General features: G+C 38.7%; 1 long non-coding RNA gene across 1 annotated transcript; it reads left to right on the plus strand.

Moving 5' to 3' along the window:
- The first annotated feature begins 3101 nt into the window (after positions 1–3101).
- On the plus strand, positions 3102–4635 carry LOC148156360 (uncharacterized). The gene is made up of 4 exons (XR_015764551.1): positions 3102–3196; positions 3366–3420; positions 4028–4124; positions 4220–4635. It is a non-coding gene; the product is annotated as an uncharacterized LOC148156360 (long non-coding RNA).
- Positions 4636–6301: the final 1666 nt, after the last annotated feature.

Below are 6301 nucleotides of genomic sequence, written 5' to 3' on the forward strand. Positions count from 1 at the left end.
AGTCGATGGTCTTCAGGTTAGGTCTCCTTCCTGGGTAATGGCGCCCGACATAAAATGGCAACTGTCTCTGTCGGGTGAAAACCACATCCTAATCTTCTACTCCGATGGAAAGTCAATACCCAATAGCCTTGCAGTTCTGTATTTCCTATTTCCATGAAGAAGAAAAAACAGAAGTCCTGCAGATTTAATTTTCTTGAGAAGTCACTTTTCATATCATTTATATTTCCAGTTTTTTTGTGTTTTTTTTTGTCTTATTGTTTAGTCATGCACGAATTCTTTTAAATTGTTTTGCCAGTGTGAACGACCTGAGGCTCGGGCCGTGAATAACACTCTGTTTCTGTGAACACACCGAAGTATGATCAATAGTTCCTTTTGTTTAGTGAGCAGTTTGAAAGGACGGAGCTGTGAGTCCGGCTTTCCGACGGCGCTCAGATGACGGGAGCGATAAGGAAACAAAGCAGTGGCTCTAATTATCATTCTCCAACATGCCGCTCTGTGTATCAAATAGAAATGAGCCGCTCCCACCTTTCATGTGGGATTATTAGTTTTCTTTCATTATATTTATCCATCTTTAATTAACCTGGAAAGTTTAGTACAACTCAATCTGTCTATGACCATTCATGAGACGAGCAAAGTTTTTAACCTCTTAACTGTCACCGACAAAACGCTTCCGCTGTGGACAATGGCTCTAAGTGGACACGGTGTCCTCATGGCTGCTGAGAGTGTTTAACTCACTACTTAATAAACAGGCTTCTCAACTGAGGAAATTTCATTGAATGTGACTGGTTTGTGTATTTCTATGAGGGGCCGTTTAGGACAAAATTTACGTTTTGTCTCTCACACACTACCAAAAAGTCTCGCATACTCCAAAAATTACATTTTGTCTCTCACACACTACCAGAAACTCTCGCACACTCCAAAAAAATAGCCACGCACACTCAAAAAATACTAAAATGTCACACACACAGACGTTTATCTCTCACATACACACAGTAACTAAGACTCGTTTTTTGAATGTGTGAGAGCGAGACTTTTTTTGAATGTGTGAGTTGTCACGGAAGAGGCGGGGCATAATTTTTGGATCAAACTGCGCATGCGTAGATCCTAAACCTTAAGTTTCGATTGTTGACTCACTGTATGTTCTATTACTTAGTATATTTGTGCTATATATATTTTAAATATATATAGAACGTTTAACTTTCTTGTAGATTAAATGTGCTATAGAAATAAATGAATTTGATTGATTGATTAAAAATAGCAAAATTGCTGTAGTACAATCTGTCCACTGGGTGCCAGCATTACAGGAATTATTAAGAGGTCTTGTGAGAAATTCTGTTCCCCCGTGAAAATCTGTTCCCCCTGTGACGGGAGCGCGCATTGCAGCCAGAGACGCGGATCCGGTGAATCTGACCATTTTCACGGCGCTTCTGATCGATTTCTCGGTAAAAACTACTCATATGATCATATCAATGTGTAACTTTCAGTTTAATCGGCAGCTATCAAAATAAAAATACATACATAAATAAACGAGGTCTGGTGTGGAGGTCTTTTTTCGCTGTTTTGTGTTATTTTGAAAGCGAAGAAAATCGATCTTTTTTCATTTTTTGTGTCCTAAGCCGGACAAATAAAAGTCAGTCAACAAACACAGGTTCCCAACACGTAGTGTGCATTTATAATTTTTCATTTCTGATGAAGGAGGAAGGAGATTAATATACCTGCAAGATCTTTTACTTTGTTTTCAAAATATTTGCACTATGTTTGACATTTGTCCTTAACATAGTTTAATATAAGGTAGCTATTGAAAGATAGTTTCAATATATTTTTATATATTTAAAAGCACAAATATACTAAGTAATACAACATACAGTGAGTCAAAAATGGAAAATTATAGTTTAGGATCTACGCATGCGCAGTTTGATCCAAAAATTATGCCCCGCCTCTTCCGTGACAACTCTCACACATTCAAAAAAACGAGTCTTAGTACTGTGTGTGTGTGTTCAACTTTAGTCTTGTGTATGTGAGAGATAAACGTCTGTGTGTGTGTGCGAGCTGTTAGTAGTGTATGTGAGCGAGACAGTTAACGTTTGTGTGTGTGTGTGGCATTTTAGTATTTTTTGAGTGTGCGTGGCTATTTTTTTGGAGTATGCGAGAGTTTCTGGTAGTGTGTGAGAGACGAAACGTAATTTTTTTGAGTGTGCGAGAGTTTTTGGTAGCGTGTGAGAGACAAAACGTAAATTTTGTCCTAAACGGCCCCTCATATATTTCTGCTGTTCCTCTGGAGCTACTTTGTGTCTCTTTGCGCTTCTCTTTCACCTGTCAGTTCAGGTGAACAGCATCCTGGTAAAAAACTGTTGAGAATAAATAATTCTGTTATCTCTTTTAGCTAGTTGCTAAGGTAAACCTAAATGAAATGACATTTTAGGAAATGCAAATGAGAGCTAAGGTTAGAGGAAATGACAGACTAGGGAACGCCCTCTTTAATGTGTAACTTAGTTAGAGGCTAGCAAAGAAGTTCACAAAATGTTCTTGGTTGCCATTTTGTCTTGCTGACTCCTAAAGGTAGCATGAGAAATGGACCAGCTGTATTTTGGTATTAATAAATGGAATTCAAGATTCAACTCACTGACTCTTTTTCAAACTCATACATCAAGAACTCAGCATGGAGAACGGATAAATTCTCCACAAAACCTGCCTAGAAGGTACTTTGTTGTGTCCTTGTGTGTCATTTTCAGTATCCACTTGATGGCGCCAGGGAGCGCGGATGCGGACCTCTGCAGGTGTGGCACACCTGCATTCCATCGAGGCCCATCAACTGCAGTTTAAGAATAACTGGCTGCCTGCATGCTAACCTCTGTGGTAAACCCAAACCCTCTGAGTTCCTGACGGTTTTTGCTTCTCTGGAAGATTTTTCACTTTGTGATTTTTGTCTCAGGCTCGTTTGGTCGTCCCATCTGAGCTTTCCTGGATTCCCTCATTCTGATCTGGATGATCTATTATCCACTGAAAGAATGCTGGTATTGCATTTTAGTCTTCTTATTCAAGGAAGGATTTATTTATTTGTACCTTTTACTGTACTTTTCATATTGTACATGTAAGAAGGTGGTTTTTTGCGGCTGGACGAAGAAGGTTGAGGCAGAGTGAAGTGGAAACGGCAAAGGTTTACTCTTCAAGACCAGCATGAAGAACAAAACCACAGGTGTGAAGGACCGAACCACCTTTAAATCAATTTGCAATTTCTACGTGTATAACTTTTACGAAATGACACATTTCTATTTACTTTTTAATACATATTTTATGTTTTAAAATTCCCCTCACCCTCACACACACTTTTCCATGGAACCTATGAATGGTGTCTGGAACCCCAGGGAACAGTGTTTGGGTGTTTGTCTAAACACCCAGGAGAGGACACAGAAAAGGCAGGTGAGTCACTCCATCTTAGCCCCTCCACACAGATTATACACAAACATTTGCTCAAGTTTTCCAAACCAGTAGCTCCTTCCTCTGAGTAACGATCATCCTCCCTTCGTAGGAGCAGCTGTGCAGAGCCCAGAACAAAAGGCTACATGCTATTTATTAAAATGTTCAGTAAATGGTTAAAACTTAATGTGTGCAAATTGGTATTGATGTGCAAATCTATGCTTAGAGTGCAGTGCTAAACAAAATGCTTTGTTAATAAAGTGCTTTTAAAGTGCTATACAGTGACTTACGTAAAAATAGTTCCAGTAATGAAGATCTCTTACAGTACAAAACAGACTTGAGAGAAAAATAATAATCAGATTATTTGTAAGACTAATAATCAATTACTAAAACAGTAAGCATGTGGTAATTGTTTTATTCACATTAGGACAGGTTGGTTTGAACAACGTTGCTTTCCTCTCCTTCTCTATTTTCACTTCCCTTTTTGTTACATTTTAGTGACAGAAAAAGTAGTAGAAGTAGAAGTAGAAAAGGGAAAATAATTTTTCACAGCAATGTGAAAGGCAGCTCTCCAGTCTAAAAACATTCCATCCATTTCATCTTCCTCCAGACTGCTGATAACCATGAAATGTGCTGAACTAATATTGAAAACCTCTGTGCTGTGGGAAGGTCATGCATTCCACGGGTTTTTGTTCTCGCTTCACAAGGTAACGTGTGTCTGCTCACCGAGGTCTGTTGCCAGTTCTTTTCCAAACACTCTCTGTGTTCATGTAGTCCTAGGATGAAGTGTTTGCATTTTCAGACTGCCTCAGAAAGCCTTGGACAGATCGATGGAAAGTGCTGCCCAGCTCCACTTGTTGTCCAAAGATTCAATAACATCAATGGCTACTTTTAAGGCCAGTTTGGTTGTTGTTAGCCTTTTTCTAAAGTCTGATAATAAGCTCGGTAGCCAAAATGTCTCATGCGAGATTCTGAGATTCACACTGGTCCTGTTAGGTCTGCTTTAATCCATCTCTGGTTCTTTTGTTAAAGTCCGATTCGTTTGGGGAGGTGTGAATGCGTAACCGAACTCTGATGTGGATGAAAAGAGTGGACTCTGGTCCGCCTACAAACCTGGGTCTGGGTTCGGTTGAAGTGAACTTCTGGCGCAGTTTTAATAGTATATGGATTTCAAGTGGACCGGAGACCGCTCCAAAAGCAGGAAGTGGACTATAGGCATTCTGGGTAAATACAAACAAAACAAATGTGAACGTTTACCTCAAGCAAGAGAAATGACTCATAGTCTTTTACCAAAGACAAAAACAAAATCCTATAACTGCTAAAATCTGACGCCATTTCATGTCTGTTTCATTTGGTGAAGAAGGATGTTGGGTTCAGTGTCTTCACTTGTTTTTGTGTCATTTCCTTCCGTCTCTGTTCCAGAACACCTGATTCAAGTGATCATAGGACCTCCTCTACAGACATCAGAAACGTGTTAATCACCCAGTTATAAGTCAGGTGTGTGGCAGAAGGGCAGTGGTCCCTGAGGACCAGGATGGAGAAAAGCTGCACTAGAGCGTCAGAAAAGGCCGACGGTGCAATGAGAGGAACTGGACATGGTGACGGTCAACTCCAGTTCTTCCCATTGATTTCCTGAACTAGTGGGGAGTCTTCATTGAACTGAAAGTGTAGCCGTCTCTAGTATTAATGTTATCAGACAAATAGTTGTTAGTTACTAATATTTTTGTCACTTCTAATTCATGAATTTGATCTCAGAGCTGAGCCAGGCTGCTTAACGGCCTCGTCTTACATGAATGAGCAGGAACACGCAGTGCTATGCTAGGCAACACGTAACAATAAGAATGATGTTACAAAAACAGATAATCGGAGCCAGCAGGCAGTTCTGGACCACACAAGCATTCCATTAACATTTTCAGCAACAACTAATGTAAACACTTAAAAGCAGAATAGAAAATATTCACAACAAATCTCAAGTTTTTACAGAGATCCTTTTTTTGTTTCTTTTTTTAGGAAATTATACAAGTCCTTTTTTTTTTCTCTTTTTGTTGACATTTTTAGCTTCTTCTACTACCTGAAATAAGCAGGACTTTGCAGCACCAACAGCTGTCTAGTTTGTTAGGTTTTTGATGAGGAATCACTAATAATCAGAGTTTATCTTGTCCTGTAGTTCACTTTAGCCAAAGTACAGTGTAGAAAAAATACTCTTAAAAGTTAATTTTTTTTCAAAAAGTAACTGAGTAAATGTTACTAGTTACTACTCTGACCTGTGGTAGCTAATCCTGACAAGTGTCTGCCTTTATTTCACACTTCCTGTCGGCTTCATCCATGGAAGAGTTACTGGTAGCTTTACTGCTGTGTGACGTTTCATGTTTTCTAGACTGCAATAGTCTAGTGAAATTACACACAGCTCTCTCATGAAACAGGATTAATCAGTTAATTATTGATTCAACAAAGCTGAATACTTTTTATTTATTTGTTTTTCTTTACATGAAGCCAGGGTGGTTTGGATTTGTCTTAGTACATAAAATCACTGCTGGAGATCACTGATAACTGCATTTTTTATTCACTCAAGCAATCATAATCTAAAATGAAAAATGAAAATCTAAAACTATTTCAGTGTGATAATAAAAACAAAAGCAGAAGAAAGACCATAAACCATCACCGCTCTGTAAACCATGGCTGGTTTTGTCTGCATCAGAATATTCTAATGTTTTTAAGATATCATTTTTCAACCTGCGTCATTATTTGAATTGCCTCTCCTGCTGATGCATTGATCTGATTTTCTTTTTCTACTATGGTTGTTATCTTTCTGTGGAAGACGTGTCTCCTCATGTTACCTTAAAACTCATTTTATTTCGATTTTTTTTTTCTTAATGTGTGCAAT

This window comes from Poecilia mexicana, unplaced genomic scaffold, assembly GCF_051168715.1.
Source record: "Poecilia mexicana isolate PSO_F unplaced genomic scaffold, ASM5116871v1 scaffold_11, whole genome shotgun sequence".
Lineage (NCBI taxonomy): Eukaryota > Metazoa > Chordata > Actinopteri > Cyprinodontiformes > Poeciliidae > Poecilia > Poecilia mexicana.